A 12680-nucleotide genomic window follows, 5' to 3' on the forward strand; every position below is an offset into this window, starting at 1 on the left:
AGAGGCTTGCTGGCAGGCGGCTGGTCCTGCCTTTGGTTTCCATGGTTGTTTGTCAGCCTCCGACACCCAAGCTGGCTTTGTAGGCGTTAACTGGCCCCGCTTGGCTTTCTGACTCTCTGCGGCGCATAATTTCAGTGATATTAGAGCGGTGTTGTGCTTTTCGGTATGACTATCCTACTTCTTAAGTGCTTCTTCTGGGGGGAAAAAACACCAGGTGTCACTGTTTCCCTCTGGGTGATACGTGAACTGTGATTGGGTGTATGTTGCCAGTTTTGTGTTGGCAGCTTGAAGCGTGCATTTCCACTTTTCAGTTACATATTTAAATTGCTGGCCATTTCGAGTTGATTGGCAAATGTTTCAATTTTGTGTCATTTAATTTAATTTTTTTCCTCACTCCAGGTCTTTGCTGTTGTTAGAAAAAGCGGTCAACTTATGTGCTGTATTCCTTTTTGAAAGGGAACCTCCACTGGAGAAAAAGGACCTGAAAGTGCACGTAATGGGAAATTAGTCATTTCAGAATTTATTTTTATCTGTTGCTTTTTAAAAGGCTGTGGTCTTTGATTTCAGAATAGTGCCATGCATTTGCTGGCTCTCAGGCTCAAATAAGTCTCCCTATTTGAGGGAGCTGTCTGTTTTTTGTCTGCAGGTGTGTGGTTTTCATGACAACGTTTCCCCCGCATCGACTCACCTGTGGTGCACTGCCACCGTGTTAGCACGGCCCCCACAAAATAAAAAGGCGATCGATAACGCAATTATTTACAAATAAATCATGCCCTCTTATTAACGAGAGGTGCATCCCCCACATAATTTTGTGCACATCACATCCACTTGTTTGCAGACTGTAATCACAGATCAGTGACCACAGACGTCCATGACATCGACAAGGCAACAAAAGGTAATTTTTAAAAAAATCTCTTAAGGCAAAATATGTATCCCACTCCGAGCCATGATCACAGTCTACATTATATTGTCAACAAAATGTTGAAGACGCACTATGCAGGATTTTCCTCAAAAATTTTATAAACTAATCGTTCTAAGGCATATCTATGATGCATTGGCAATCGGTGTATTTAATGCATTTGCTTTCAACTGAATGACTTGGTTTCAGATCAAATCAGTGATTGTTAAAATCTCACCCCTGGATGCAAAGAACAGTGAAGTACCCCTTCAAAACGGGAGACTTTGGATGTAGATAGCCGGCAATCTCATATTGCTTTGTTTCACTAAGTTCATTAACAAAGGCTTCAGCCTTTTTAAATGCAAATAACTTAAAAGAGTGAGCAGTTTTGAATTGTTCCCCCCAGTTGAGGCTCCTTCTAAAATTAAACCTGTCTTCAGTGGTAGACATTCTGATCAATTTCTCTGATCAGACTGTAATTTTCACAGAATTGTGGCTTGAATGGAAGTAATTGGCCATCAGTTCTGCAGTGTCTTGTCTTTCTGTGATGCCTGTACATTTTTCGCCCAGATATTGCAGTCCTTATGCTAAAGCTGAATGTTTGTATGGCATGTGCGCTGTCACAGCTCCACCCTTCATGCTTGTGGTGATCTGTACGGTTTGGTTTTGTGATGATGGTAGAGATTTGGACTCCCGTGTGCCTGTCTGCCACTCCCATTTAATTAGATCCAATATGTCTAGTTGGCATATTATTTAGCTTTACAAAACGCTGGCATTGCACCAATGTTCAAAGTGCTGCTTTGGGCTTTCGCCTGAATTAATTGAGCAGATTTATCTGAGCTTTGCAATCATTTTAAGCCCTTGAAAATTATTTAACGGCACTGTAAGTGCCGCAAGATATACTGTTCTTGGAGCCGTGCTCTATAGTGTTATCGAGCCTTTTTGGAATTTAATGATAAATTTGGGTATGTTTTGTGGGTATGTGTGTGTGTGTTTGTGTGTGTGTGTATATATATATGTTTGTGAAGTGTACATATTTGTTGTGCACTTTCTGGTCCAGCTCACCCATGCTAATTAACTTCATAACCATTTGTTAGTTTAATGCTTGTACGCATGATTGATGTGTTGCTACCATTTTCTTGGCGTCGTAGGCATTAAGATGATCATGGTGTACTCATTCACAGCTGATCAATACAGCTAGCTACTTAAATTGGTCTAATAAAATTATAGAGTGCATTGAAATAAACTGTGATGTGAGTGTATCACAGTAGATCACTTAGGCGTTGCAATGAAAGCTAATATTAGATTAGTTTATTAAAGCGTATTATATTCATAATAATGAATAAAATATCCAATTTAATTTCCTTATGCTTCAGGCTTCTTTAGCTACTCTTCCGGAGGCTGGCAAGGTCCACCGACAAACTACTTTTTACTGTGTCCTTTAATAAACTTCTAAATTCACTGACCATTTTTGCCGTCTGGCTACCCATTGCTTTCAAATGAAAGAAACTGTCTACCTGGTTCTTCTCTAGTTTGCCATGGCTAGCTACCTACCACTTTTTAGCAGCTTTGTATGTTTATTGGCTGTAACATTACCATTTACTGACTTGGGTGACTGTACACAGAGCCCTGTATAGCAGGAATTTATCAGCTGTTTCTTTGTCCCCTCTCTTCTTTATTTAAAGGGTTATATTTAAAATATGAATATATATAAGTATAGTCATTGCATATTAAGTCTGGTCCGGGCCCCTTAAAGGACCCCTTGGGGTCCATGGACCCCCTGTTAAAAACTCAGAGTGATTACAACCAAATGATTGGGGTGCCATCTGAAAGTTAATTTCTGTTAATAAAAGCTGTTGATAACTCATAGCAAAGCTGTTATCACCATAAAATAAAAGATTAATTTTAGAAACTGTACTGGAAAGTCCTGAAATTTAGTGAGCTGGGTTGAGCTGGCTCAAGTCAAGTCCAGACCTGTTTCCAGTACTGATGGGGCTCAAAATCCATAAAATCACTTGCTACATGTGTGCATTGGGTTTGTGGATTTTATGAAAACTTCTTTCTTTTTTTCCTTTGTCAGTTTATTCTAATCCTAACAGTTTATGGGGCTGTTTCTGACACTGTAATCTGTCAATTGCAGGTACCCCTGTAGTTCTGCAACCTATAATTATGAACATGTTGTATTTGATGCACTGTTTAAAGTAGGATTTATTTTTAATGCACTTTTAATTGGCTCTGAAACTCATTATGAACCACAGCTGTACAGGTTTAGACAGGCATCTGTCTAAATAGAATATTAATTGTGGAATATTGAATCTGTGCTGGAGGCATATAAGAATTCATTCATTAGATGATCCTCCATCTAATAAATCTGAACCCGCAAGGCTGCGTAAATTTATTAGTCCAGACATTGACAAAGACAACAGCTGCAATGGCAGTTGGATTTTGCCTTCACTCTGGATTATAGGTGAATGTTGTTACTCAGCTTTTAACTGATATCAGTCATATTTTAAGAAACTGTTGGTTTAACGCCTGCTGATTAGCCCCCTTCTGTCCAACCAACTAGAAACCATTTGTGTGACCTGCCTTCCTCAGCATCTTTGGGCAGGCAATCCTTTTTATGGCTTTGTTTTTAATGGGCGTCGTGCTTCCCCACCCCGCTGACTAGTGAGAGGAGCCGGGAAGCGTTGTGCATGAGCGCGGGGCGTGTAATCCCGCAGAATTACCTTCGCCGAACCGCAGGGGGCATGGAGGCCTGCCGACGCGAGGAATTCCCCTCGGAAGAGATCGCAGTCGAAGCTTTTATGGTGCGGCGGTCACGGCTCATTTGCATTCCTCTCCAAAATAACCAGTTCAAGAAGACGATATAAATTCGCACATGACGTGATAACCGAACAATTAAAATGTCAACAGAAGTTCTATTGTTTGTTCTCGTGCTTTGCACCGTCTAGCTTTGTTCATTGTCTTTTTCATAACCTTTTCCATTTAAAATTACTCATAAGGATCCCTTGCAGTTACGAAATAAGAGTTAAGTGTTTACTCCGTGTTAAGTTTGGCCTTATTAACCTTTTCTTTGAAATAAGTGTTTTATATTCGTTAGCAATAAAAGCATTTCTCATGAACTATGCGACAGCTGAAATAAATGTTTTTTTATGTGTTGTTTTTCAGTCGTTCAGCACTCCGCAGCTTTTACATGGACCCATAATGAAATCAGTGTTATTGTTCATCAGTCAACAGTCTTTTTATGTGAGGTGGTTTGGCCTTGGCATACCCATAAATCATAGAGGGATAACAAATGCCTCAAATTCAGTATTAGCATGATATATAAAGCTACATTATTGGGGTGAAGGGCCATCCTCAGGATTAACGAGGTCTGTGCCTTCCCGTGTCAAAACGGCTTGTTCCCGGCATTCTGCAAAACGGGAAATGCAGAGGTGGGGCTCTCGTCAGTGCGGGTAATTGCAGTTGCTGCAGAATAGAGTGCCGTGAAGGAGGTGTATTGAGAGCGTGTTTTGGATAAAACAGACTAAAACTAGTTATTTGGTGTCACGGGTTGAACACGGCCGCTTGAAATAAATCTGATTATGCAAACTGGCGAAGTTAGAAATGCCTGGCGCAAAAATCTTGCAAATTAAGCATTTATAGCCGTGGGTGGTCTGCATAGTTTTTAAATTCTGAGAAGTTCACTCACGGTCTAGATAACGAGTCCAACTGTATGCCTTTGAAATTAACAAGGAAATATTCTGAGGTATTAATTAGTGTTGTTGTGCTGCAAGAACTGTATTGCAAGATGTTCTTTGTGCTTGTCTTTAATATTTTATTAATGTCCTGCTGTACTTCGATCACCAGGCAGAGATTAAATATCTCTGGTGACGTGTGGAACAGAGTGTTCAGCTGCCACGCCATGTAGCCTACTTGAATCATGGCCGTAACCAGGGAGTGGGTGTCCCCAAATCAGTTTTATTAGCAATGTTCAGGTACAAAGCGCAATGCCCACCCAGGAAATAGGAGACGGGCTAATGATATCATGAACTGTGCTGTGAACTGTGTGTGTGTGTGTTTGGTGAGGACTGGGGGTCATGTATCCTAAGATTTTTTCTGTCTCTGGGAAATGACACGAAGAGCACATGACTCACCGTGAATTGATTGTGTTGAAGTGACACATTAATTTATAATTTGAATGTCATTATTAATTTGCACAGATGTGGCCACCTACCTAATATGTTTGATAATGAATTTAATGGAAATAATATTTTCCATGTCAGTTTCACATTTTTTTCCCGCAAGTTTTTTTTTAATACACTCTGGTGAACGACTTGCTGTTCTCTTAGCAACCACCAGGAAGATAAACTTGAGATGAATCAATCACCTACATCCACATCCACTAATTAATTGCTCATCCACCACTTGACAAATTAGTTAATTGGTGACTTTAAACCAATTCTTACTGAGCATGGCATCATTGCCCTTATTATCTTTGGCATTAAATTGTGCAATATTCATGGTTTAAAACTGAAGGTGAAACAAAATGTTCCCAGTATTAGATTTGGACATGTTAAAATGGACATATTAAAAGATCTGGTGTTGTGAAAAGAGAAATTTCAAATCTTTTTTGTGCGGTGTAAGACAAACATTAATTAGCCTGAGGTCTGAACAAAGAATTTTGAAAGGATAGAAGTAAAATGGTGGCTACACGCATTGTGTATTGTGGGAGTGTGCATTAACATTCTAGGTCTACAGTTCTAATCTTTCCAGCTGTACAGATTGTCTTGCTTGCTAGGCATTTTTGTGTGATGGTGCTGGTGCTTATAGATTTTAAAATGTGTTTGATTTTAATGCCGTGAGGATGATAAGGGGCAGATGATCTAAAGAAGTGATCTTTAAATACTTAAATCCCACACGAGAAGGGATCAATAAAATCTCATTCCTTCTCTTGCATTTTCAGTTTTAATCATAGATGTTTATACTGTATTTCCTCAAATAGTATAAGTGGAAGTTAACATGAAAACTAATTGGCTGCTGAGACATATTTACAGACTTTTCTTCAGTCATTGTTCAGGACAAGATACTTGACCATCATGTAAACAGTGCCTTCGCATGTTTCAGCAGTATTTTCACCATTTCCCTTTGCCTTTCTCCACAAAACCTTAAAGCCTGCAGTCTTTTCTGAGTGAGACAAACATAGTGACTACACTTAAGCATTAATATGTCCTTTTACCCAGCAGAAAATGAGACTGAGATGCAAAGCATTAAGCAGTAGGTGGGCACACCACTCCAGCCAAACCTTTAAAAGCTTCCTTTTAAAGAAATGAATACGTAACAAGGAGAAAGTCCCTGCAGCACAATTAAAACTAATCTTATAGTCACAGCAGTCACAATTGGCTTGACAGATTAGCTTACTGAGGGGTTGACAGGCAATTGGATTTTAGAGGCCACTTCTATTTCATACAAGTCATATTGGGGTCCACAGGGAAACTCACTCAACTGAGAGAAAATTAATATTAAATTCTTGAAGTCACTACCTCTTGAACCTTAAAAGTGAGTATTTCTCATTTCCTCAGCCCTTGCCATATATATATACACTGAAGAATAGTATAAAACATTTTTTGAGAAAAATAAATTAACTATTAGTGTTTCTGTCTTCAACTGGTAACACAACCAGCAAAAACTGTATAAATTTACGGATAAAACTGTCTACGTAAAGACTATGCAGCATTTCAGTGCCGTTTGTTTGGTGCTGCATATTCCTACGCAATTTTGTCTTGTTTTATTTATCTTTTGGTGGATGTTTTACACATTTAAGCAATGTTGTGCTGAATGGTTTTGACTTCACCGTGTCATTATTTTCACCTCTTAAAGTTAAAGCTGTGGCTGCAGCACTTGACATTCTGATGTAAACAGCCTCCAGCTATTTGTCTTGCCCTCGTCAGACGGCCTTTTTTGGTCCATGGCTCTCTTCCAATGACCATGATTTGGGTCATGCCAATCGCCCGCCAGGCAGCTCCTTCGGCTGCCAGCACACACAGCTAATACCATAATGAGAACAAGGTCAGCAATCGTAAAAGCACGCACATAAAGACAGAAATGTTGTTGGACTGCAGCTGTTAAACCATGACTTGTTCAGAGCAGCAGTGGTGTAGGTGAGCAACCATTCCAGATGCCAATGTAGACAGAGCTTTGTGTAAACTGTAATCGCATTACTTTTAGTGACTAGGAAGAATGCCTTATTCCTCCTATAGCAAGGTTCTAACTATATCAGTCTATATATCTGGTTAATCAGTAATCACATCTGGCTATCACATCCAGAGTGTTATAAGTTCATTGAATACGTCTTGATTACTGTTCCTTGCTATATTATCCATCCAATAAGTGCTATTGTGCGCGAGAGCCTCCTCTATTCTGTATTCCAGCACAATACTATAAAAATAAAAGGGTTCTTTACATAATTCCCTAGCTGCGTGTGAGTGTGTGTTTTGGGGGGGGGGGACTTCACCTCTAGCATAAAAATAAAAGAATCCTCTGTAGCTTGCCAGGAGCAAGGCAACGGCATACGACTTTTTCAAGTGCAGTCTCTTCACACTTTAACCAGTCACATGCAGCTTATTCACCAGACAAGGAAATAATAACAGTTCGCTATTGATCTCTAATCCAGGTCAGAACAAAGGCAGGCCCAGGTGGGGCCAGCCATTCATGGCGGTGGCTCCCAATATCCACTGTCTGCAGTAGCGGTAATTACGGCCGAGTCTGAATGTGCCCATTAACGGAGAATGGGAAGCCAGCACGCCAAACGCAAAGGTTGAGGCTCGCGGTGAGATGGCGTGGGCGGTGGGAGTGACTCAGCGTGGCGGGGACCTTTGGATGAAAGCAGCCCCCCTGCGAGATTTCCAGGCTGTGAAAGGAGCTCCTATGCAAATGCTTTTTCTTTTCTACCCATCAGCCTCGCCTCTGTCTCCCTGGAAGATGTCCATTTTACCCATGCTGTTGTTTCATGTGTGAGCCTTAATTGTGATGGGCTTTCGATTTTTTTTTTTTTTTATTCTTCTGGGGGGCTTGAAGCAAACAATTAGCCCAGATACAAACGGAGCTGCTTTCACAGTCGCTTGCTGCTGTGGTGCCACAATGAGTGCGTTGCTGTAGTCTGTTATTACTTTGATGCTGAGGGTGGACATGGTGCACCATTCTGGACATTCCCATTGTCTTGGTTTTTTGATTGCTTCTGCCGTTGTACTTTAACAAATAGATTTTAAAATAAATAAATAAATAAGCAAAAAACAAAATGCACTATATTCGAGGTATTATATTATTCATATTGTTAGAGGCTTTTGAAGTCTGTGTTCTAATGTGTTAGGAAAGTGTGGGTGGATGAATTTTTATTTCATTCAGCACTCACTGTTCTGTTGGGATTATGATGGGGAACGAGACCCAAGACCTAACACTAAGCGAAGAAGACCCAACACTTAGTAAAACTTTTTTTCATTAGGTCCATGGCATTTGACACAGTTATGCTTAAATGATTAGAAGTAGAGTCTTTGTATACTGGCCGGCTTCCTAAACTGCAGAGTTCATTAGTTAGGCTGACCATATTATGCACAAGGGAAAATGTCAAAAATTTCCCCTGTAGCTTTGATTCCAACTTACAATGTCAGTGTGATGAATTTCCTTGGCATTCAACAATATATTCTGCAAACTGTCACACTGTGCTACTGGAAATGATGAACTCTAAAAATTACTGGATCCTTGTTGCTGTTCCATTTTTAAGATAATTTGATTGTGCTTTCCAGTCGTGCGCCAGTCTTAATAGAAATGACGTTAACACAGCGATGTAAATCAACCGACTACTATTTATGAGAAAAAGAGGACCGGAAGTTTTTAATATTTAGGATTCTAGTGCTTCAGAGGTGCTATGTTATTTTAGTTTTTTTAATGGAGGCGTGTCAAACTCCATTCCTGGAGGGCCGTCATGTCAGTGTGTTGCAGTATGAGCGATTGCTTTTTTGTCATTAATTGGCTAAAGAGTCCACACGCCTTGTTCTGAAGGCCTTAATTGGCTACCGACTAAAAGGAAACCACTAATGCCGCGGACACTGTAGCTCTCCTGGACTCAAGTTTGACACCCTTGTTTTAATGGATAAAGGCCAAGTAAAGTTCATAATAATTATTACTGTTGTATTGTAGATGAGACACAACTAGGAGCTGCAGCTAGATAACTGGTCCCTTTAATTTGAATTCTATGAAACGATGACACCATGTTTCTTTCACACCTGTACAGCAGGGATCTCAAACTTAAATCTTGCAGGGCTGCTGTCGGTGCTATTTTTTGATATGGTTATAAACTTAAATGCTTAAGTCATCTATTAGCTAAAACATCTGCATGCCTTGTTTCCAAGGCCTAAATGGGCAGCTGATGGAAAAACAAGACCAGGTCAAAACCTATTATATGGCTGGACCTCTCCGGCCGACCAATGGTGTAACTTCATAACTCGGCCGACCAGTGGTGTAACTTCAACACTCAGTCAGTCACAGACATTTGTAGGGCTGGCCCCGCTGTTGCAGTCCAGCCAAAAATAGCAAAAACCAGACTGCGGCTATCCAAGAGTGGAGTTTGAGAAAAAAACAAGTGATTTTATTCCTAGCATATATCGGTCAATAAAAAGCCTCAATATAGCAATTTCCGTTGTACAAATAGGAGAGAAAAACATTGCATCTGGTCAATGTGTAGTAGCTTTTGTTGTATTGTGACAAACCGTAGACCGTGGCAGTTCTTATTATGTACACTGCAGAGGCGTACAGTCACAACCAAGATTCAGTTCCCTTATTATGTTTGTATCTTTTTTGTGTGGCTGTTTCACATGCATTTGTATTTTAGTTTCGTTTACACTAACTTATTTTCCTGGTCACTACTGTCGTACTGACGGACTCATTCTATTTTGATTTTCTTTGTAAATAGTCACATAAATTGATTTTATACATTGGAATAATGCATAATTTGGTTGAAAGCTGCATGCTATAGGAATGTTTTTTTTTTTTTGCCTGTGGAACCCATGAAATATTAAAAGTGTGGAATGAATAAGAAAAGTGATAACTCTCAGAAAAAAAATGTTTTCTTCTCCTAGTTGAATGTTCAAAAAGTTCAGCTCCGCTATCTGTCTTTAACCTACTGTTCTGAACCCTTCATGCTTTCAACCCATAATAATAGTAAGAATAGTAGAACATTAAGATTTCCATTCTATGATATATGATTCTCTAAACACTTGGCCGTGCTGTTTTTAAGGGTTCCTGTGAGGGAATAACCCAGAGGAAATCCAGATCCTTCACTGAGTGGCCCTGTATGCTTGGTCTTTCCAAAAACTGACTCAGCCTCTGAACTGTGTTAGAGGCTCTGGAAACATGGCATTCTTAAATGCGGTGGGGGGAAAGATGATGATTGAGTCTTAATCTGCTTTACACCCAGATACATAATAATGACCCAGTTGCTTCTTAATCCAGTGCCACTGGTTGGTTGAGTGGCACCTCTCTCCTTGTTCCTCCATCGCAGATGAGATGCCAGGAATGCACCTCTCAGCAGCTCAGGACAAAAAATTAACTACTTCCTGCGGCTGATGTATCTGTATCTGTAAATGACAGGAACACTGAGGCTGTAAAATACTTAATCTGCTGCTGTTTGCACTGTACATGTTTGTGAATGCTGTGCATATCTTTAAACAGGAAATGGGTGCATCTTGTGCATGGCAGATTTAATTACATTTTCATTATATACTTGTATATTTCGATGCCAATTTCACAGAAACATTTATGTTGCCAGTGTTTATAATGAATATGCTTCAGCAATGTTTTCTGAGAAACCAGAACTGCATATGCAATTTACACAGTAAAATGTCCAAAGTGAATTAAAATCTAGTGCATATGGGTCAAATAGGGAGCATATGTATTCTGTAAGAGCTTACTTAACACTGAACATCTTACTGTGTACTCACATTTTTAAAAATGTGGCCATTGGTAAATTCAGCTACGGAGCATGCTGCAAGCAAATTGGCACTATTTTATACGTACTTCACACACATTATACCACACAATGATGTAGCTTAATGTGACAGTTGCAGCTGCATGCAATGAGGCACATTCCACAAGTTACAATAGGTGAGAGCTAAAGTCATTACATGCATAACAGTACATTCACTAGCCATCTGTATACATAACCCATATTTCCATAAGCAGAAAAAATATAATTTCAGTTTTGAGGTTGAGATGTTTATGGAATGTGCATAATTGAAGCATTTAATATATTGAATCTTAAAAATATGTCTTTTACCCTCCTGAAGTAATTTGTTGTGGTTATGATATTGCTATAAAGGGTCGCCTTCTCTAATCTTCATTTCTAGTTCCATGGCTGGATTTAGACAGGTGCAAAAAAAGACTGTGGCCAGAACACATTAAACACCAAAAATTGGGGTCCCCAAAACTGATGAAACTGTCTCACAAGGAGGGCTCATAACATTGACAAAAATAATACTTGTCAGAGGAAAAACAGCTTTCCTGTATCATGGAAAATAGATCTGAGCTCCCAAATGGCCGCCTTCCTCCTTCTCCGAATGAAAAGAAATGAATAAATAAGTAAACGAATGGAATATGAATTACCACCTGAAAGGCGCAACACAACTCATTACCCAGAGGGCCACACTCCGTTTAGATTTTTATTGTGATGACCCTCCTCCATTTGCTTTGAAGGCTGCAAGCGGAATTGCATGTGAGTCCTGGAATCTAAGCTGCTGCCAATGGAGATGACACTTTGATTACGTGCTGCTAAGTTGTAGTAGAAACGCAGATGGTCTGCTTAATGATATTGTTTCCACTATCCAGTGTATGTTCAGCAAGGGCATGTGCACTTCTCAGCATCCCTGTGCTTTCTTATTGCTTGTAGCCATCTGTTGTGGAATTAGGACATCAGACATGCAATGTAGTTGCATTACAGGCACTATATCATAAACATGGCTGTAACTGCCTCACTCCGACTGTGACATCACAGAAACGAAGGCAGACTATTTGCCTAAAGTCCCACGTTCTGGGCGAAGGTTAGTCTCTTGGTACTTTTCATTCATTATGGGTCCTGCTCTCGCTTTAGAGGGGCAAAGTCTTTGTCCTGCCTTTCAGTGTCCAAGCAGCACATTCCAAGATGTCAGCTCAATGCATCTGAGATTAAAATGTTTTTAATTGTGTAATGGGTCTCTTTTAACATGAAAGATTGTTTTCAATTTCATGATTTTACAAAGCACCATTAAAAACATCTTTACTACTATTGTTAAATGCTTCACTTGATGTAGTTGTCAGGACTTGTATGCCTATTATCTCAAGGGTCTGTCACTAATCTTTCCGAGGAACAGTGAAGTTCCAGGTTATTGCAGAACATGCTTTTAAACAGTAGATTGTGGGTCTGACTGCGGTGATAGATTTGTTTTCTTACCTCAAATGAATTTTTTTGTTTGTTTCCAAACTGCTCCACTTGAAATGTAATACAGACTCTGGGAAAATAATGGCGTTGAAAGTTTTCAGAGAGGAAATCAGTGTTCATGTGTCTGTCTCTCAGCATTAGATTATTGATCCCTTGGCATTGAACCAAAACCCTTTGTGCTCCCAAACGTTTCAATGGTCAAATCTTTAGAGGCTTCTTGTTTGCACTTTATGTCTTTGAAAGTGAACAGTCTGAGAATACAGATGTTAACACAGACAAAGATGTAAATCCAGCCTGCAGGCATCCTTGTCTCTCAAGGGTCTTTTCAAAAGCCGG

At 39.8% G+C, this 12680-nt stretch overlaps 1 protein-coding gene across 1 annotated transcript in view; it reads right to left on the minus strand.

The window, feature by feature from the left end:
* Positions 1-8502: 8502 nt before the first annotated feature.
* htr7c (5-hydroxytryptamine (serotonin) receptor 7c) overlaps positions 8503-12680 on the minus strand; it is a 31858-nt gene continuing 27680 nt past the window's right edge. The window contains exon 4 of the mRNA XM_064347453.1: positions 8503-10509. The gene's annotated coding sequence lies outside the window, so the exon portion shown is untranslated. The remainder of the gene's footprint in view (positions 10510-12680) is intronic.

The sequence above is a fragment of the Anguilla rostrata genome, chromosome 8 (assembly GCF_018555375.3).
Source record: "Anguilla rostrata isolate EN2019 chromosome 8, ASM1855537v3, whole genome shotgun sequence".
Taxonomy (NCBI): domain Eukaryota; kingdom Metazoa; phylum Chordata; class Actinopteri; order Anguilliformes; family Anguillidae; genus Anguilla; species Anguilla rostrata.